The sequence below is a fragment of the Pongo abelii genome, chromosome 9 (genome assembly GCF_028885655.2).
Source record: "Pongo abelii isolate AG06213 chromosome 9, NHGRI_mPonAbe1-v2.0_pri, whole genome shotgun sequence".
Classification (NCBI taxonomy): Eukaryota; Metazoa; Chordata; class Mammalia; order Primates; family Hominidae; genus Pongo; species Pongo abelii.
In genome coordinates, this window is record NC_071994.2 from 68,453,895 (window position 1) to 68,476,040 (window position 22,146).

The window sequence follows — 22,146 nt, forward strand, 5'->3', positions numbered from 1 at the left end:
TGGGTGACAGAGTGAGACTGCATCTCAAAAAAAAAAAAAAGAGAGAGAGAGAGAAAAGAAGAGCTACTCTAATTTTGGAGCCAAAATTTGAGATCCTTAGGCCAGTACAGGATTTTTGTCCTGATTTTTGGCTTTGCTTACGTGAGAAGCCTTTACAGAGTCCTAAGCATTAAATCGAACTGAATGTATGCGTTTACTAAATCACCCTTACTATAAAGAATTTAACTGTATAAACTCTTTGGTCTCAGGAAAGGTAGCACGCGTGACAATTTTCTGGTACAGGGAATTACAGGGAATTCTTTGGCTTTCATGATGTCTCCATCATGAAATAAGTGAAATAAGACTTTAAATAAGTGAAAGACTTGAAATAAGTGCAGTGAAATAAGACTGTGAGCAGTCCCAAATAATATTGATGACAATTTTTTTCCCATTTGGAACATTTGTTTAGCACAGTGATAGAGACCTGATGTGGTGTTTGCGCAGGGCAGATTGAACGCACTCCAAAAGGAAACCATAAAGGGTTGAGTCGATACCACACAGAAACACGAGGTGGTGGGATGAGCGGTTTTTCCACATTTTAATATTTTCCAGGATGACACTGAAAGCCTTACCCTTAGAGAACCCTGAGCCACCTAATAATTCATAACTCCAGACTCTTGAGAGGGAGAAATGGAGGTTTATACCATTAAATAGATGTTCTGGGCCTTTCCTAAGAGAGGCTGGAATGGAATTGAGGGCAGTCATCGGAATGCGACCAGCACAGCAAGATAAGGGACACTGCACGACTTTGATTCCTTGTGGAACAATGTCTTATTGATATCAGTATTTCCAGCTCCCTGTTTTTAAAAAAGTCTCTGAAAAGCCTATCTTTTTTGGGAGGACAGGAGAGAAACCTGTCAAGGAAGTAATGAGTCAGCACAGGGGACCTACTATGTGCCGTTCACAACTTGATACTTTCATTAACGGATTGTCTCAGAGAGGAGGAAATCATGACTCAGAGAAATTATGTAAATCACTGAAGATCCACGATTTGAACTTTGGTTCATTTGATTCCAGATTTCTTTCTACTACTTTGTGATGCTGCCTTGTGCTGAAATCGTGGAGAATGGGGGATACTCCAGATTGAACTGGGGAACTCCTGGTATCCAGCTAACTGGCCTGAAAACCCAAGTACCCTTGATCTGGAGGTGTTTGGGGAGAGGAAGAATGATGACTTGAATAGAGGAATCTAGGAGAGAGACACCAGGAGTTGCTCAGACTGTCTCCGTTTCATGGAAAGGGAATTTTGTGCCATGGCATGTAGTCCATGGTGGTGGTTTGGAAGAAGTGGGTCCTGAATTCATCTGCTACCAGTTACCCAATGAAGGAAAATGGGAGAAATTTGGCATATGGGATTTTACAAAACACATTTTTCTTTTATTTTGAGACATGGCCTTACTCTGTCACCTAGGCTGGAGTGCAGTGATACAGTCATAACTCACTGCAGCCTTGACCGCCCAGGCTCAAGCAGTCCTCTGCCTCAGCCTCCTGAGTAGCTGGGAATACAGGTGTGTGCCACCATGCCTGGATAGTTTTTTAAATATTTAAATTTTTTTTGTAGAGATGAGGTCCCACTATGCTGCTCAGGCTGGTCTCGAACCCTCGAGCTCAAGCGATCCTCCAAGCTTGGTCTCCCAAAGTGCTGGGATTATAGGCGTGAGGCACCTGGCTTCACAAAACACACGTTTTGTTTGTTTGTTTCTTAATTTGGACCAACATAGGAAAAATTTTAAATTATTTTTTTAGGCAAAGGGACTAAAAACAAAAACCTCAAATCTCTATTATCATCTTCACAACATATAAGAAGAGACATTTGCAAATCAAAATAATAAATAACTTAAAAACAAATCAAGAAAATGGGCTAATAAGACAGCAAAGAAAGAACCTTCTACTTGTCTATTATATAGTTAGGTTAGATTTAAGATGTTTTGAATCGTGGAAAATGACAGCGTAAGTTTCTTGATATTTGTCAGTTTGGGAATTTTTATTTAGTAGTGCAACATTAAGAGAAGTTTGACTGTCCAGCTTGTTTCATGCCTTTTTTTTTTTTAAATCATAGTTACTGTTGAGAGTCCATTTTGACAGATTTTGATGAAAACAGTATCAACAAGCATTGTAATTTCACTCAATATGGAATATTCTGGTGGATGGCAAGAAGGGGAGTGAGAACAATTCTTAGGCTTTCGGTTCCGTGACCAGGCCAGGAAGAAAGCAGGAGTAGCAGCTCCTGTGTGTGACTGGTGAGGGCTGCAGGAAGGGGCTGCAAAGACCTTTCTGCCTGTGCTTCCTATGTGGGGTGGGGCTGGATGCTGCATAGCACCCTTCCTGCCCAATATGGAACAGGTAGGAGTCTTATTTGAGAGGGATGCTGTGGATGGTAAAAACTTTCATCTTGGCCTGGACTGATATTTAGGAGAGCCCCTCTTGTAAAGGAATTATCCTATTTGGTTCTCCAAAAAGAGATCTACAGGAGAAGGCACAGACAAAGGCCCCATTGTTTTCTCCAGGGCAGCTGTTCATTGCGTTGGTGCTGGGAGGGGTGTGGGAAGCTTGCCCTACTCAGGCCTAGGTGCTCAGATGTGGGAGTGGTCCTGCCGTTCAGCCCTATTATTTTCTTCTGAGCCTTGTGAGGTCTTTTTGCAAACTGCATTTTCCTCCAAGCAGCAGAATCTTAGCTTCACCTTTTTTGTGGTCTTGGTGCCCTGAATTTTGGTGAATGCTGAGTGCCTGGGAACAGAAAAGCCTGAAAGCACCTTGGGAACTCCCCAAGTCCCCTCTCTTTTGTCCAAGAGAATACCTGCCTCTGCCCTTCCAGGGGCCATGCTGGGGGAAGTGTGTGTGTTGGCCTCTCTGGAGAAGGGCATGCTAGCTTCCCTGGCCTGTTTACATTAGTCTCATTCTTGCTGCCCTTGATTACAAATGAGGCATTGGGCGGGGGATTTCCCTGCTTCCAGGGAGGTCACTCCTTCCTTTTGTCTGTGCTCTCAATTTTTCCACCTGGGGAAGAGCTGCCTTGAAAAAAAACCCCAAAACTCCCCTTAGCTTAACTCCTTGTCTCATGGACTGTCCAGTAAGTGGATCAGTTCATAATCAGGAAGCAATTTATCTGTCTCCTGAAATTCCCTTCCCCTGGGTTCTCTTAGGCCTTTTCTCATTCTCCTGTCTCTGCTGTAGTTATCAGTACTCCTTCCTAACAAAACGAACAGTGTTCCCAGCCCAGAGTCTGGTCTGCTCCCGGGCGCTTCTTGAGCTGAGGTGTTGATGCAAGGGTTCCTGGACCTTAGGAATGTGTGTCCTGGCACTTTGAGTAGAATGGAAACCCTTTGAAGTTAAGAGCTCCAGGTTTTTTCCTTCTCTCTTCCCCGCTCTGTATGTAATGCTTGTGAGAGGAGAGGAGGGGTCACTGGGGAGGGGGACCACTGGTGGCCCAGTTTGCTGGTGTGGTCACCTCAGAAGTGAGGGAAAGCCTGTTGCCCTGAGCATGGGTAGAAAGCTGGCCTCAGACCTCTTTGCTCTTCTGTGGAACCCCCCGCCCAACTTTTCCTGTTCAGTTGAACGGTCTCGATATCAGAGCCTGTAATACAATTAAGGGATCCTATCTGAAGCCCTTTCTTAAAGGTTACTGGAAAGTGTAAGTGAATTTTACTTGGTGGTAACAACCTTTCCACTCTTTTCACAGATTTCACACCCTTTGGAGAGTTTCTTTCTTGGATAATTCAGGTAGGTTTTTACATTTTGTTTTTTAAATCAGTGGATCTAGTTCTGTACAGTGACTTCTTCAGTTCCCCCAGCAAAGATCCTTGTTCGGGTCCCTTGAATTTCCTTCCGGTTCCACTGATGATGCTCCTGGTTTCCCAGGGCTTCCATCTCACTCCCATAGATTCCTGTCTACCTTATCATGTCGCAAGCTTTATTCTAGCTTCTGTTAGGCCAAATTAGTATCCATTCTCTTTCTCTCTTCCTCCTTTTTTCTTCACTGGAAAGTTAATGTTTTGCCTTTGGGGTTTTTTTCTAAGCCAGGTTTCAGTTCAGACCTTGGTGCTGGGAATAGGCTTGGATTCCTGTGTTATGTTGCTTCAGCATACATCTGTGTTGTAGGCCTAAGAATGGTCATTGCTTCTATGTTGCTATGAGATTTTAGCTCCATATCCCTTTGATCAAGCTTTGTCTTGGTGAGCACTTTTTGTGTCCTTTAAGAATTCCTTTCCCGCCCCAAGGTCATGAAGATAGTCCTCCTAAGTTTTCCGTAAATGCTTTCCCTCTTAGATAACATTCCCATTTAGACCTACAATCCTATCTTTAGATCTCAACCACTTTTAAAACTCGGATTCCTTTGTTCCCAGCTTGTCCTCAGTTTAGGATTGCGTTTTTCCTCTTTTGTCACCCATCTGCTGGCCTTTGCAGTGGTCTCTTGGATTTCCCTCTGTGCTGTGCCTACCCAGCTCCCACAGTTTTCCTCTCTGGCGTAGGTCACAGCGGAAATATTTAGTTAGTCCCTGCCAAACATTCTGGCTGTGTTGTTTTGCTTAAAAAGACATGCAGTAAACTGTTTTGATTCTTGGTCTTGGTGCTGTAGGGCAGATGTTTCTCCTATAACGGAGGTGTTGTGGTCAGTTGGAAGGAGCGGTGGACGTGAGTTCGGAGAATTGGATTCTAATCCCTGCAGTGTTACTAATTTGTGGTGGGATCTTGTGCAAGGCACATTTATATGTCTGAATTTCCTTTTGTTAGAGGGGAACTTATTTCATGGTGAAGAAGACAGGACTCTGTGGGTATGAGATGAGAATCCAAAGAGTAAGCCTGGGAGATCCAGGAGAGACTAGACAGGCAAGAGGCAGAGAACCATTAGTGTGAGCATCCTTAGTGGAACTGGAAGGGAACTCAGATGACTCCAAACAGATAAAAGTAATATATGTAGTCACTTTGAAAAAGTATAAAACGTGGTAAGAAAAACTGATGGAAATTCTCTGACAAGGATCACTTAAGGAGATAACTGCCTGTCCATGCCTCGGCTTGCTGCGGGTCCACACCTGTTTGCTGTCACCCTTGGGATGTGGGAGGCTTGGCCTTCTGTGGGTTCAGTTCCAGAATTCTTCTTCCGACCTTCCACCTCCTTCATAAACTCAGGAATATTTGAAACGCAGCCCAGATCTTCACCTGGCTTTGATTTCTCCATCATGTGGAGATTGGTCCTTGGAAGTTGTAGCTTCCAGAGACCTTCGATGTTTACTAACATGTCCAAGCTCTACATTTATTGATTGTTGGTTCTGTTCATGGCTATGTTCAAATTCTTGTACCCTGAGGGTGGTATGATTTGGTTCCAGCAAGGAAGGGGAGGGTATTTGGGGGACCCTATCATCAAGAACTAAGAAATAAAGGGAAACGGCTGGGCGCGGTGACGCACGCCTGTAATCCCAGCACTTTGGGAGGCTGAGGTGGGCAGATCACAATGTCAGGAGTTCGAGACCAGCCTGGCCAACAGAGTGACAACCCATCTCTACTAAAAATACAAAAATTAGCCAGGCATGGTGGCGGGCGCCTGTAGTCCCAGCTACTCAGGAGGCTGAGGCAGGAGAATCACTTGAACCCGGGAGGTGGAGGTTGTGGTGAGCCCAGATCGTGCCACTGCACTCCAGCCTGGACAACAGAGCGAGACTCCATCTCAAAAAGAAAAAGAAATAAAGGGAAACAACTGAGTAGGTGTCCTCTTGGTGTTCCTGAGAGGCAGGCCTTTGAAGAAGAAACAAAATGGTTTAACTTCTGCCTGTGTAATCCCCAGCCCTCCTCCCCAAATACACATACTCAGATAGACAGAGCTACGTTTCTTCCTTATCCCTGTACCCTTCTGAAATGACTGAGATTTAATCAGATCTTGCATAGTTTAAGACTTTTTTTTTTGTTTCAGTTAAAGATTTGCATTGGCTTCCTCCAGTACAGAATGAGTTGGACAAAGACAATCTCCAAAGTATTTTGCTGTTCTGTGGTCCTTTGTAAGGCAGAAATTCTCCTAAAGAAGTACTGAGGGCCAGGCACAGTGGCCCAGGCCTGTAATCCCAGCACTTTGGGAGGCTAAGGCAGACAGATCACTTGATCCCAGGAGTTCCAGACCAGCCTAGGCAACATGGTGAAACCCCAGCTCTATAAGAAATACAAAAATTAGCCAGGTGTGGTGGTGTGTGCCTGTAGTCCCATCCACTCGGGAGGCTGAAGTGGGAGGACCACCTGAGCCCAGGGAGGTCGAGACTGCAGTGAGCTGAGATGGTGCCACTGCACTCCAACCTGGGTGACAGAATGAGACCCTGTCTCAAAAACAACAAGGTAGCCGGGCGCGGTGGGTCACACCTATAATCCAGCACTTTGGGAGGCTGAGGCGGGTGGATCATGAGGTCAGGAGTTTGAGACCAGGCTTGCCAACATGGTGAAACTTAATCTCTACTAAAAATACAAAAATTAGCCGGGTATGGTGGCACATGCCTGTAATCCCAGCTACTTGGGAGGCTGAGACAGGAGAATCGTTTGAACCTGGGAGGCGGAGGTTGCAGTGAGCCAAGATCGCACCGCTGCACTCCAGCCTGGGTGACAGAGCAAGACTCCGTCTCAGAAAAAAAAATAAATAAAAAAAGAAGTACAGAAGGATGCATGTCTTTGCAGGGTTAGTGATGAGGATGAGGACTCATGCTCGCCGTTGCTGTACCCAACCCTGGGAGGCTCTCAGGCTGCTGAAACTTGCTAGAGAAAGTTGTGGAGCTAAGTAGAATAGTTCTGGGCAGAAGAGCTCCATAATTGATTCTGTATACTTTCAAGTAGGACTTCTCTGTTATTTTGCAATTCTTTTTTTTTTTTTTTTTTTTTTTTTAAATATTTTTAATAGAGACGGGGTTTCACCGTGTTAGCCAGGCTGGTCTCCAAATCCTGACCTCCTGATCCGCCAACCTCAGCCTCCCAAAGTGCTGGGTTTATAGGCATGAGTCACCATCCCCGGCCCTATATTCACCATGTTTTTATGTATTCCATAAGCCCTAACTCCATTGTGACCTACATCCCCGATGAGGACGCCTCTTACTTTCCTGAGACTGTTAGAGCTAGGTGACATAGAACTCTGGGGTAGTTTCTTTTCTTTAGATAGATCGGTACTCCCAGCCAGCCAGCTCAGAAGAACAGGCAGTGAGCATTGCCCATAGGCTCTGTAGACGTGTTCCTTGTGAATGCCAACGATGTCTGCTTGAAGTAATAGTTAGATCTGGGGCTGGATAAGAGTTGTGAGCCTGTGTCTGGCATTTGGTATTTTCCCCCATTCTTTGACCTTAAGTTGTCCTAGGCAGGTGACCCAACTGGTATCTGTCACGTAATATCCAGTGTGTCCTCCCTGGCACTCCGATTCTCAGTAGTCATGAACCGGCTGGTTTCTGTATCTCTCACCAATCACAGGTAATTGAGGTCTCCCTCAGGTAAGTGTTCTTCAGATCCTACTTACATCCTCTTTAATCCTCATCTTTCCTTCTCTTTCTGTCCTTACGATTTTGCTTAATTGCCTCAGGAAACACCCTCCTTATCCCCTTTCCTTTTTGCCTGTGGGATAAAAGCTAGCTTTGATCATAGCTGGTAAAGTGTGAAACCAAGAATACTTCTCAAAGGACAGTCAGACATTTGGGAATGAAAGTAGACGGTTTGAAGAATCAGTGCCATCACTATTGTTCTTGAGAATGCTTTTAAAGATCCCCCCAGATATCCATCTTTTAATTAACCTGCACTTCTTCCAGGACCACAATTTGAAATATGTAAAAATTATTATTTATTTATTTTTTTGGAGACAGAGTCTTGCTGTGTTGCCCAGGCTAGAGCGTGGTGGTGCGATCTCAGCTCACTGCAACCTCCACCCTCTGGGCTCAAGCAATTCTCCCACCTCAGCCTCCCGAGTAGCTGGGACCACAGGCACGCACCACAATGCCCGACTAATTTTTGTATTTTTGTAGAGATAGGTTTTGCCATGTTGCCCAGGCTGGTCTTGAATTCCTGGGCTCAATTGATCCGCCCACCTTGGCCTCCCAAAGTGCTGGGATTACAGGTGTGAGCCACCGTGCCTGGCCAAAAATGATTTAATTTTATTCCTCTTACATTTTGTTTTATTGCTAGTATTTACAGAGGTATTGTTTTGTGTCTTTATTATGTATAAACAGTATTTCAGCCATGTTGTTCATTAATGAGCTTGTCTGCGCATCTGACTACCATGTCTGGTGGTGTTTCTGTGGAAAACTGCCTTCAACCTATAAAGGGCGACTGCCTGAAAAAGGAGCTTTTAGTGAAAACACAGTCTGTTCACCCTCTGGCCCCTGCTGGTGAAGTTGCTCTGGAAGAGACTGACTCTATTCCCATTGTATGAAGAGGAAGAAAAGTGCTTCCAAGGGCTGCCGGGAGCAGGTCAGGAAAGCTAGGTCTGTTTTCTTCAGTCTCTAGGCTAGAGGAGCTGGAATGTGCCATGCCTAACTTTGCCTAAGCTCTTTTCTTTTTCGCGCTGTGTGTCACACTGGGAAAAACTTGAGCTTAAAACCCAATGAAATTCTCCCACTTTGAAAATCATGATGTAATTATGACAGGAGCACATTCTTTAAACTTACTGTTTAGTGGGGTTAGTGGAGTTATCTCCTCTGATTTTTGACAAGGAAATAATACATTCTTGTTGCAATGCTGTATCAGGTCTTAGGATGGAAAGCGTCTAATTTAAAGCTATGGACCTTTCCTGTAGGATGCATATGCTGCTAATCTATGAAAACTGAAGATGTCTCAGTGCACTGTGTGTAAACTGCAGCATCTCCTTGTGGAATGAACAGTTCAGGAAAATAGAATGACTTTCCAAACTGTACTAGGTTCCAGGTGACTGAAAATTTCCTGTGAGGGTGGGAAAGCTTATCCAGATGTTCTTGCTTGGGGATCAGTGTGTGTCATCCCATTCCAAAGAAGTACAGTCACAGCTGATTTTATCTTTGTCCTTCTTTCTGTGGTGCCCAGGGATGCTCTTTTTGCGTTCATCTTCAGTCTTGTCTCTCTGAAAAAAAGCAGCATGCATTTTGATCTAGGTTTAAACAGTTAAAATCTGTGGCCACGGGGTAAGGTGAAACTAATGGCTCTAGTAGCCAACTTTTTACCTTTGCTTCATTGGCACCAGGCTGTGAGTAACTGAACTAACCAGCTGCAGACCCTTATTATGCAATTTTGAGGTGAGGATGGGTGAAATCCTAGGGGCCGGGAGACAGACATGTTTGGCTACCAGAGAGATGACATCAGTTCATTTACTGGTGCTGTGGAGGAAGGGGAGATTCCAGGTGCTTAGCCTTCTTCCTGCATGTGGGGGTGTCTAGAGCCACCCTTAATCCTATTAGCAGCCAAGGTCTTTGCTTGGGAAAAACCGTATTTAACTCTGTGCCTTCTGTTGTCCCCATAGGGACATGAAGTTGGAAGGGGTCTTGTATCTTTGGCTTCCCGAACAAAGCTTTGAAGAACAAACAGACGTGTGTCAATATGTGTCTCTGTGTGTATTTTGTGTTAATGCTAGCAACTGATTAAGGTTTTCAGAGTCCAGGTTGTATATGAGAAGGGGAACTGTCATCTGGATTTTATGGGATCTGTATTAGGAATTGCCCTTTCCTTGCAAAGGAAACAGTTAATGATGTAATCCACTTTTAAATTAAAATTATTTTATTATTTTATTTTGATATCCTTCACATGGACACTTAGTATATAACAGGAAGGCATCTTTAATAACTCTTTCTGTGTTCTGCTCCTTCTCCTGTGCTTATCCTAGAACAGAGCCTTACAGGGTCGTAATTTGGAGGAAGCACAGGCTTCTGGGAGCTGTGGTACTAACAGCAGGACTGGAAAAAGCCTTATGACCTCTGAAGCATGACTGAGAGAATCGAGCTGGGAGGCATTGGAGTCCATCTGCTCACCAGCTTCGCTGGCCTGTCAGATGTTGGGCTGCCCCTCTGGTTCTGCCCTCCTCCCTCAAGTTGTGTTAGAAAATGAAGCCTGCTTCTTGGAAAGCAGGTGACGCCAAAGCTTATGCTAAGAGGATCCGACCTCACATCTGCGGGCCTGCCTTGGGCTCCTCTGTGACTGGATTGCTTCGGGTCTCCCTTAGACCCTTGCTCACATTCAAGTGCAGCTGCTGCTTACTGGAAGCCGTCTGGGGCCAGCCCAGGCTTGTTCTTTCGGAGCCTCTTCCCACCACTGTGTTCTCGCCTCCTGTGGGCTTTCACATACAAGGGCCTCACCATCCCTGAGTTGCCAGAGTCCTTGTTCTGAGAACCCAGTGCCTCCCAGTCAGGGCCCAGGAAGCTGTGGGTAAGCTCTTGGTTTCCTTCTCGGCCAGACACTTGTGGGAAACTATCTGCATTCCTTTCTGCCCAACTCTGCCTCTGGGCTCTGGGGCGGTGTGGGGTGTGGCTGCCTCATGCCTCTGTGAGGAGGAATGCTAGCGCGGTTCCACTGAGACCAGCCATGGAAAGTAACTGGGAGTTTGAAGGTGGAGTTCCCTTTTCTTGCAGTCCTAGAGCCAGGAGCTAGCTTTTCATGGATTGTGATGAGGTGTTGGTTCTTTTTTTTTTTTTTTTTTGAGACGGAGTCTCGCTCTGTTGCCAGGCTGGAGTGCAATGGCGCGATCTCAGCTCACCGCAACCTCCGCCTCCCGGGTCCAAGCAATTATCCTGCCTCAGCCTCCCACGTAGCTGGGACTACAAGTGTGCACCACCATGCTCAGCTAATTTTTGTATTTTTTACTAGAGACGGGGTTTCACCATGTTGGCTGGGATGGTCTCGATCTCTTGACCTCGTGATCCGCCCACCTCGGCCTCCAATAGTGCTGGGATTACAGGCGTGAGCCACCGTGCCTGGCCAAGGTGTTGGTTCTTTTAAAAATTTTCCAACTTGCTTTCCTGTCTGCCTGTCACTCTGGAAGGCGGGGGTGAGGGGTAGGAGGAGGGAGAGTCGGCTCAGTTCACTGTGATCCATCTTTGGCACTGGAGATGGGTGTGGCAGATACCTTTTGCGAGGAAGGAGCTTAGAGGCAGATGAGAGAATCTGCCTCTTGGTCTTGGTGTAACTGGGCGTCTTCCCAGTCTAGCTCTGTTGACACTCTGAATGGTTTGTGAAGGCATCCTCTGGCCCCTGAAGGCATTACCATCCTTACCAGGTTTGAAATCTTTCAGAGTGCACCCAGCATCATCAGCTCCTGCAAGCGAGCATGAACACACATTGGGTAGAAGTTAAGCCTGAATTTTTAAAATTTAAGTTTAAATTTTTAATTACTTACGGAGTGAATCCTAAAGAATTTAATTTTTCCATCTTTTTTTTTATGGAGACAGGGTCTTGCTGTGTTGCTTGGGCTGGTCTTGAACTTCTGGGCTCAAACAGTCCTCCTGCCTCAGCCTCCCAACGTGCTGGGATTACAGGTGTGAGCCACCCCACTGTGCGCAACCCAGAAGTTGAGCCTGAGAGGGAGGCTCATTGCCCTGTGTCTACCCAAGGGTGTGTGTGTGTGTCTGGAAGTGGAGAGTAGGAGTGAATGCATCTAATAAACAGGAGAGGATCTGGAGAGACAATGTTGGGGGCTGGCTGTGGGGAGCACAAAAGCTGGGACTTTTGCAGAGGTGTATTTGCTCCCAAGTGGCCAGAAGCCAGGAGTAGTGGGGAAGGTGGGTTTAGGCATGTTAGGTTACGCTTGCATTGCTGAGTACCTTGGGTATGATGGCCAGGAATGCTTTCCTCTGGGAATTGGGCCGATCTCCTGACAATCCTCCCCATTTTACACCCATTACATACTTATGTGATTCTTACCTATCAGGGAGGTCTTGGGGTCGTGTGTTGTGGGGCAGAGGCTCTGAGTCTGAGAATGGGCTGGTCAGCCAGAGGCTCCACCTCCCAGTTTGTTGGCTTCCTCAAGGATGCCATCCTTCTTTGCAGCTGCCAATCTTCACTGGTGTCTGTGCCCTGGCAGGGTGTAGAGCCCTTCTCATGGGTGTTCTGCCTCTTTGGGGGCTTGAGAGTAGATGGGGCTTAATTTGAAGCAGATTTCCCTCTAGGGCCCAGATCTGAAATATATATTAGAAGATGACTACTGGTCTTGGCTTTTCTTTCTTATGTGTCTCTTTCTTCCTTTTATCTTCCCACTACTGTCAGGCACTGTGAGCAGCCGTTGCTATCACACGGGTGGATCAGAACATGAAGAATGGAGCTAAATAGAGCTGTCTGCATGCTGCTCTGATGGGCTCAGGCTCAGCCTCAGAGAAGAGGTGGATTGGAGCCTGTGATGGGGGCTCCTTTCCCCCCACCAGAGTGGGTGAAAGCAGGGAGGAACAGGCGGGAAGTTACTTTAGGATTTGGGAGGGTATTAATTCCACCTCTTCTCTCCTTCCTCTGTACCCCAACGTTCCCTGTGAGTTGTCAAGGGCTGGAGAGATAACAAAGATCTTGCTTTCCACCATCAGGCAGTAAAGCAATGCAGCCCTTGCTGAATTTTTCAGCTCCACTGACATTGTGATGCAAATATTATATAAAGTTTATTTTCTGACCTGAGGGAATTTATAAGCTATTGGGAGAGACAGTGTTTGTTAAAAAAGTAGAGAATATCCAGCATCTTAACTGTGCTGGTTTATGAACCATGGATATATTTATAGTTCAGAACAAGAAAGTTGTATCTTACAACCACAGAAAACTTTTCTTGGAGGAGGCAGGATTTTTCTGGTCTTTAAAGTTGGGTCAACTTTATAAGGAAAGGAGAGATGTTCACTCCAGTGTCACAGCGATGATCTACCTTGGAGGGGTAGGTGTGGCAGAGCAGAGCCAGGGACCTAAGCTCTGGAAGTCCTGCCATTACATAGGTGATGTGAAGTGATGCAGCGAAGGTGGAGTTTTGTGGAAATCTCTCCTGTAGATCGATGAAAATAGGATAATTTTGGAGAGGCCAGAGAAAGGCAGTGAGGAGGCCTGCTAAAGGGCATGGCAGGTCAGCAACAGGAGAGAGGAAGGGGGCGAGTCCTAGAGAATATTCCAGAGTAGATGAGGCAGGACTGACATGAAGGATGAACTTGAGGGGAAAGACAGAAGACGCCAACGTTTCTGACCCGTGAGAGCTGACCAATACTGACCCGTTCTGTTTGTGAAGTACTTGGACTTTTCAAAGCACTTTTTCATTCAGCAGAGCATTGTCTGGGCTCTTAGAGTTCATCTAGTCTGACTCCGTTTTATAGAAGGGGAGATTGGGGAAGAAAGGGGAAGCGACTATTCCCAGCACACACAGCTATTTAGTGGTGGAGCGGGACCCATGATCTAGGCCTCTCCCTCCTAAGGCAATTTTAAGACAACAGCAGCATGGAGGAGAGTATGGGGTTGGCAGAAAGTCCATCTGGCTGGATAACATTAGGTGATAAAACCAATCTCTCTGAGAGCTGGGAGAAACTTACTCAGAAGCATTCAGACCATATCAATGGTTCAGCTCCTCAGAATTGTTTTTGAGAACCACAGAGAAGGAAGATGGACTCCTTGGGTCCTTCTAGTTCTGAGATTCTTAAGAGTGCACAAAAATAATGTATATGAATAGTACTGAATGGGGCTCCCTGGAGACTGGTGGGTCTCCATTGTGGTGCCTTTCTAAGGGAATTTTCAAGATAACTTAGCTCCACGTGATTTTTGCCTTGTGCTGACCACGGAAGCTGACAGCAAGGACACCACTGCTGAATTGCGCTGTGGCCAGTCATCACTACAGCCAGGGGCTCAGCATTGCAGTGATGGCTCTGATGTGTCACCCACTCCTCTCCCACCTCCTCTTACAACATACGCTGCACATGCACACACACACCACACACACAAACACCACACACCACACATACTACACAACACACACACCACACATACGCGCACACACCACACACACAAAAGCACACCACACACCCACACCACACACAAACACACCATACACACCACACACACCACACACAAACACACCATACACACACACGCACAACACACTCCACACATACTACACACACCGCACACATGCACACCACACACACCCCACACACACACACTTTCTCCTCCCTTCCCTGCCTCCCTCCTTCCTTTCATCTTTCTTTTTGTCCTCCACTGTTTCTTGTCTCATCCCTGTCTTCCATCTCTGCTCCTTGCTCTTGTCTGGTCTAATTAACTTCCTCTGTTGGAGCAGCTTCCCCTCTTGGGTAAACTCAGACATAACCACAGCAAAGCAGTGTGGAATTTTCTGTTTGGTCAGTGTTCCCTGAGATGGTGGCAGCACTCAGCCATCCGGGTCAGAAGCTGGAGTCCTTCTGGAGCCTTGCTCACCTCTGCAGCTGGTCACCTCCGAGTCCTTGTTTCCTACTAAAAGAGTGCTCAGTCCGCCCTGCTTGTCCCCATTCTCACCACCCCATATGGCGGGAGAGGAAGCAGAGAGGGATCATGGTGGAAGAAAGGAACGCAGAGATAAGGGTCCCTTTTGGTGTCCTTGAAAGCAGTGACCCCTCACAGAGTAGGTTCTTGTGGTCTGCGTCCTGACCCCCAGCTTCCCCGCAGATACAGCTGCATTGGAGCCCCTGAAGACAAACCAGAGAAGTGCTGCATCCTGGGGGGGCAGGAGGCTTTGCTTTGCCCAGGGCTGGGCTCCTGAATGAATTCTGGTGCAGCCTTAATGGCCGAGTTGTGCTGTTGAAGGTGCACTGTTCTGTGTCCAGGCACTTCTGGAAGAGGAAGTCGAGGTCATGAGGCTGAATTAGGCTTTGTGTGCTCCTTCTAGGTTCTCAGCGTCTGTCTGGTCCTTTACTTGCTTTAGATCTCTGCCCCAGCCACTGTAGGCAGGAGCAGCTCTCTTCCTTGAGAACCTCTTGAGTTCTCAAAGTAGTAAACTTCATGGTGCCCTTAGTTTAGTCTGAATGGCCTTGGCCTTGGGGTCCATCCCAAGTTCCATAGCCAGCAGTTGGGTCCATGTCTCACATTTTTGTCCTTGTCTCCTCCACACAACATTGCCACAGTCCACCCCCGTTCCCCCTCCCCACCTCCAGTCTGGTGCAATAGGGATTTAAGGAGGAAATGGATTACCTGGATAGTAGAGGAAGGAAGTTTGTGGCTGGCAAATTGTTATTTTATTTGGAAAGTCTATCCCATTCTCTCCCAACCCTCAGAGCATAAGGTGAAGTCAGATGTCGTTGAGCTGTCTCTCTTCCTAGCCATCTTGGATAAAACAGAGGTACAGGGTTCACCCTTCAGAAGCTTGCTGAGACAGTCTTATTTACTAAAACAACAACAAAACAAAAACCACTTCAAGCCCCCAAATCCCAACCACACAAGTCTCTAACTTAGCCTCTGACAACTCTCGCATCTCTCTGGGTCTTGGACGCTCTGTGACTTAATTAAAACAGTGGTAACTTGGTAACTGTCTTGGGAGCACGCAGAGAGAGTCAAGCCTCATCTTGCCAAATTTTCCTAGAGTATGCACCCCTTCTTCATCTCCTCTGGGCCTTTACCTTAGAAGAGCTGTGTCATGCATTACTGATGGCAGATGCTGTCTGCATTGGAGATGAGTGGCTATAATCTTTCATCACCTTCAGGAGGACTGTGAAATCGTTGACTTCCTTTATCTTCTCGGGTTTGAGATGAGCTAGCATCTACCAGTTTTAGCCTCTGGAGTCCCATGGCCTCGTAAGAAGGGAGTGTTCTGCTGGCACTAGCTGTGCGGGGGACAGTAGTCCTTGACCCTTTGTTCTTTTCACTCTGCCTTCCTCTTCTCAGTCGTTCACAGCTCAGCCAACCAGCTAAGTGGGGTGTAGGCAGTTGTATCACCCCAGGGTAAGGAGCCCCAGACAGGGAGGGAATAAAGGCTTTCTGAATTCTTTCTTTCCTGCAAATTCAAAAGGCTAAGTGGTGCTCAAGTATGTTCCCTGACATCCCTGGGAGTAATGCTCAGGAATTCCCCCAGATTTGCCACTCTGAGACTTCCAAACAAGCTTCCTCCTGTTTCTGTCCTTCAAGATCTTAAATTGCTTTCTGCTCTCCCCACTCCCTCCACATTCCTCTGCTTTTCCTTTCATCATCTCCCTCATCTTCCCTTCCTTGCATCCTGGGGTCTAATTGATTTCTCTATCGCACAGGTTGTTCAATGTTGATCTCTAAGTGAATGAACATTCATAAGGACCTCTTTTTACACAAAGGCAAACTAGCTCTCTTCTGCAGAAACATAGGATGGGCCCAGTGTCTGTCTTGTTAGGAAAGGAGCTAATCATTGCATAGATTCGGAACTTCTAAGTTCTTAACCTCGGGGAAAAAGAAGATAGTTTAAAAAATGGCATCTTCTCCTGTAGGATGTTGACGTTTATTTAGTATGACTCATCTGTAGATCAGGGCCGCCTTCCATGTTCCTAGGATAAGAACCGGATGTTGAAGGGCCACTGCTCTTCTCTCTCCCCAGGTCTGTAGAAGAAGCATCATAGGGTTCCTTTACAGGAGGTAAGATGGTATGTCTATATCCCAGCAATCCCTGAAGAAGCTGAAATGCTGCATTCTTACCATCTAATGTTTCGGTTACAGCATTTAAGCCTGAGTCCTTGCTCACAACAGCTATCAGATGACAGCTTAGTATAGGAGGTTAAAGATCCATACGACTTCACTCTGATAGTTAAAAATATCACTGTGATTCTGCTTGTAGTGAACCGTGGTTTGGGGAGATGATGGGTCAGAATTGTTTGGATTCCTGAGCTGCTCTATATCCTTGATAAAGCTCGGATGGTCAGATCCCCGGCTGGGAGGTTTTGATGTGACTAGCAGGAGGGACAAAGGGCAGGTCAGGCAGGGCCCAGCTGTCTCTTCTTTCTGTGAGCGTTCTTTATTCCCCAGAGATGACTCCACGGGGATAAAAGCGGTAGTTTTCTATCTTCTTGTTCTGCAGGAGAACTTACAACCTCATGAATCAGACGTGTTATCTTACTTCTCAGTTTAAGGGGCTCCAAAAGACTTGATTTCCCTTTTTTCTTTCGGTATATTTGTCTGAAATGTTATTCAAGACTCCATTTACCCCTGGGACTGCAAATATAGTATATGTCCCCTGGAAACACTTTTGTTCTAACCAGAATGGAGCAGAGTAGGACATGAATCTCATTTGATCTGGGCCCTGTGTTTTGTCAGCTAAACTCAAAATCACATTTGCTCATCAGTTGACTCATACTGAACCTTTCCTCAGGTCTTTTTCACTAATAACCATCTTTATCCTGTTGTCTTGCAGTATTTTTCTAAGCTTCAGTGTAAAATTACATATTTTACCCTTTAAAAATTTCATCTTGCCATATTTAACCTATGGTTCCAGTTTGTGGAGGCTTTTCTCTCTGATTGTATCTAGTATATTAATTATCCCTCCCAATTAATTTATAATAAACATATTTGATAATTGTGTATCCAAGTCATTGATAAAAAGGGTAACCATGATGAGATCTAGAATAAATGGGAAGAGAAAGGAATATTACAGGCCAACATCCCTGATGAACATAGATGCAAAAATCCTTAACAGAATACTAGAAAATAGAATTCAATAGCACACTAAGTCTAATAAGACAAAGGTCCAGTATCCAGCATCTATAAGTAACTTAAACAAATTTACAAGAAAAAAAAAACCCATTTTTAAAAAGTGGGCAAAGGACATGAACAGACACTTTTCAAAAGAAGACATACATGTAGCCAACAAGCATATGAAAAAAAGCTCAACATCACTGATCATTAGAGAAATGCAAATCAAAACCACAATGAGATACCATCTCACACCAGTCAGAATGGCCGTTATTAAAAAGCCAAAAAAATTACAGGTGCTGGTAAGGTTGTGGAGAAAAAGGAATGTTTATGTAGTGTTGGTGGGAGTGTAAATTAGTTCAACCATTGTGGAAGACAGTGTTGCGATACCTCAAAGACCTAAAAACAGAAATACCATTCCACCCAGCCATCCCATTACTGGGTATATACCCAAAGGAATATAAATCATTTGATTATAAGATGCTGGGTGCAGTGGCCCATGCCTGTAATTCCAGCACTTTGGGAGGCCGAGGCAGGCAGATCACTTGAGGTCAGGAGTTCGAGACCATCCTGGCCAACATGGCGAAACCCTGTCTCTACTAAAAATACAAAAAAAAAAAAAAAAAATAGCTGGGCGTGGTGGTGCGCACCTGTAGTCCTAGCTACTCGGGAGGCTGAGGCAGGAGAATTGCTTGAATCTGAGAGGTGGTGGCTGCAGCAAGCCGAGATTGTGCCACTGCATTCCAGCCTGGGTGACAGAGTGAGACTCTGTCTCCAAAAAAAAAAAAATTTTTGTTCTATTATAAAGATACATGCACATGTATGTTCATTGCAACACTATTCACAATAGCAAAGACGTGTAATCAACCTAAATGCCCATCACAATAGACTGGTTAAAGAAAATGTACCTATACACCATGGAATACTATGCAGCCATAAAAAAAGAATGAAATCATGTCCTTTACAGGAACATGGATGGAGCTGGAGGCCACTATCCTTAGCAAACTAATGCAGGAGCAGAAAACCAAATACCGCATGTTCTCACTTATAAGTGGGAGCTAAACATTGAGTACACATGGACACATAGAGGGGAAGAACAGGCACCAAGGCCTACTTGAGGGTGAAGGGTGGGAGGAGGGAGAGGATCGGGAAAAATACTAATGAGTACTAGGCTTAATACCTGGGTGATGAAATAATCTGTACAACAAGCCCCCATGACACAAGTTCACCTATATAGCAAACCTGCACATGCACCCCTGAACTTAAATTAAAAAAAAAAGAGGCTGGGCATGGTGGCTCACGCCTGTAATCCCAGCACTTTGGGAGGCCTAGGTGGGCAGATCACGAGATCAGGAGATCGAGACCATCCTGGCTAACACGGTGAAACCCCGCCTCTACTGAAAATACAAAAAATTAGGCGGGCGTGGTGGCATGCGCCTGTAGTCCCAGCTACTCGGGAGCCTGAAGCAGGAGAATCACTTGAACCCAGGAGGCGGAGGTTGCAGTGGGCCAAGATCACGCCATTGCACTCCAGCCTGGGCGACAGAGCAAGGCTCCATCTCAAAAAAAAAAAGAAGAAGAATGAGCAGTGGCCTCAAGTCACAAAAAAAGGAAAAAAAGGGTTCATGTACCATGATCAAGTGGGATTTATCCCTGGGATGCAAGGAAGGTGTATTAGTCCATTCTCATGCTGCTATAAAGAACTGCCCAAGACTGGGTAATTTATATAAGACAGAAGTTTAATTGACTCACAGTTCCACATGTCTGGGAGGCCTCAGGAAACTTACAGTCATGGTGGAAGGCACCTCTTCACAGAGTGGCAGGAGAGAGAATGAGTGTAAGCAGGGGAAATGCCAGGAGCTTATAAAACCATCAGATCTCATGAGCCTCACTCACTATCATGAGAACAGCATGGGGGAAATGGCCCCCATGATCTAATCACTTCCCATTGGATCCTTCCCTTGACACCTGGGGATTATGGGAACTACAATTCAAGATGAGATTTGGGTGGTGACACAGCCAAACCATATCAGATGGCGCAACATATGCAAATCAATAAATATGATAAAAACAGATGGGATGTGCCTAAACTTCTAGGAGTTCCAGAGCTCCTCTTCCTGGTTGATGCTGATTTCATTTCATAGCACTGTTTGGACCCAGCTGTCCTGAGTTACCAGTCCATCCAGCTGCCGGTGTATCTCTGATTTTTTTTTTTTTTAAAAAGATCAAGAGAGATTTTTCTGAAGTCCAGATAAATTATGTCCCTGACATTCTTTGCCATATGTATGTGCATATGTGTGTATTTATTTACGATATATACAAATATATATTGTGTAAATATGTATGGATATTAGTTTTTAAGTCCCCAATCTGTTATTTATGGATCACTTACTAGCTATTGCTGAGTGTTTTACATGTATTATCTATTTTATTCTCTACAACAATTATATAATAACCTCATTAACTAAAAGTAATGATGTCTCTTGATGCGATTTGTACTTAATCTCCAGGGATCAATACTTCCTTCTCTGGGTCCTTGCCACTTTTTATATATTCTTTTCTGGAGTTTTGCCTATGATATTGATTAAGAAATATTTTTTGAGCACTTGTTATGTACAAAGAAAGTACTGCATTACAGCCTGCTGGAAATTCAAAGATGAATATGCTCAGAAGAGATTATATGTAATTAAAAATGTAAGGGAATGAACAATAGCTTGGTAGAGAAAGGAAGAAAAACAAAAGAACAGTCCTGAGTGTGAATGGAACACTGAAACTAGCCCACCTGCAGAGTTCGAAAGGGAAACCTTTAGAAGCCATGGGGATGCTACAGTCCACGTTAGATTCTCTTCACAGAGGTGGAAAGTATCCAGTTGACTGACAGTTTTAAATCCTATCTCAGTACCTTGTTGGAGTGGCTCCGTGAGTCTGAGGTCAAAGAGGAAGGTTGTGGGAAAGAGTCCACTTTTGAAATCTTTTCTTTAAAAAAATGTTGCTAAACGTTCAGTTATAAGATAAATCCTGGGAATCTAATGTACAGCATAGTGACTGTAGTTAATACTGTATTGTTTACTTGAAATTTGCCAAGAGAGTAAGTCTTAAGTGTCCTCACCTCTCCCCACCGCATACACAAAATGGTAACTGTGTATGGTAATGAATGTGTTAATTTGATTGTGATAATTGTTTCACAGTGTATTAGTATATCTAATTATCATGCTGTACATCTTTAGTATATATAACTTTTGTCAATCATAACTCAGTAAAGTTGGGAAAAATTGAGAAATTATTTAAAATATGTAGAATATCTATTTTTATATGTATAGTTTAAGTGACCCACCACCTAGCTTAAGAAAGAAATCACTACCGTTAACTTTAAAATCTCCTGTGTCCTTACCAATAATTGATTTAATTTAAGAAAATAAATGTATGTTGAATGGTAGAAAATAGTTCACAAGTTTGAGACCAGCCTGGGCAACATGGCAAAACCCCATCTCTACAAAAAATAAAAAAATTAGCAGGGTGTGGTGGTGCACACTTGTAGTCCCAGCTACTCGGGAAGCTGAGGTGGGAGAATTGCTTGAGCCTGGGAGGCAGAGGTTGCAGTGAGCCAAGATCTTGCCACTCCGCTCCAGCCTGGGCGATAGAGCCAGACCTTGTTTCAAAAACAAAACAAAACAAAACAAATCTACAATAGCAGCAGTGTAGAATATGTAGAATTTAGTAAAAAGGAAAAAAATTGCTAACATGATTATTGCTTGGTATAAATTTTTTTCACTTGCATATGTCTTTACATTTTAATGTAGTTATAGCTTTATTATGCATAATCAGCGTTGTCTCCCATGCTAATAAAGTCTTCGTAATTGCCATTTAAAGTTAGTTCTTTTTTTTTTTTGAGACAGGATCTCTCTCTGTCTCCTGGGCTAGAGTGCAGTGACGTGATCACTGTTCACTGCAGCCTCTATCTCCTAGGCTAATGTGATCCTCCTACTTCAACCTCCTGTGTAGCTGGGACTACAGGCTTGTGCCAATTTTTTATTTTTTATTTTTTAGTAGAGACGAGGTCTCTATGTTGCCCAGGCAGGTCTTGAACTCCTGGTCTCAAGAGATCCTCCCACTTTGGCCTCCCAAAGTGCTGGGATTACCGGTGTGAGCCAGCTAGTTAATTTTTAAATAAAAAACATGTGTTATAAATTCAAAAGGTACAAAAAGATATACAGTGAAAAGCAAGTTTTCCTCCCACCCTCTTTTCTCCTTAGAACAAATTGCTGCTACCAGTTTGTGGTTTATAGTAGTTTCTTTTAAATTTTTTAAATTTAAATTTAATTTAATTAATTAATTTTTTTTTTTTGAGGCAGAGTCTCACTCTGTTGCCCAGGCTGGAATGCAGTAACATGATCTCAGCTCACTGCAACCTCTGCCTCCTGGGTTCAAGCAGTTCTCATGCCTCGGCCTCCTAAGTAGCTGAAATTAAGGCATGCGCCATCATGCCTGGCTAATTTTTGTATTTTTAGTAGAGATGGGGTTTCACCATGTTGGCCAGGCTGGTCTCAAATTCCT

General features: G+C 44.8%; 1 protein-coding gene across 7 annotated transcripts in view; it reads left to right on the forward strand.

Annotated features, from left to right (window-relative positions):
* The window catches only part of DENND2B (DENN domain containing 2B), a 173,206-nt gene that overhangs the window by 22,940 nt on the left and 128,120 nt on the right, over positions 1 to 22,146 (forward strand). For 3 of the 7 annotated variants that reach the window (XM_054523631.2, XM_054523629.2, XM_054523635.2), the window contains exon 2: positions 3,719 to 3,759. The exons of the other annotated variants lie outside the window; for them this stretch is intronic. The gene's annotated coding sequence lies outside the window, so the exon portion shown is untranslated. The remainder of the gene's footprint in view (positions 1 to 3,718; positions 3,760 to 22,146) is intronic. 7 annotated transcript variants of the gene reach the window in all.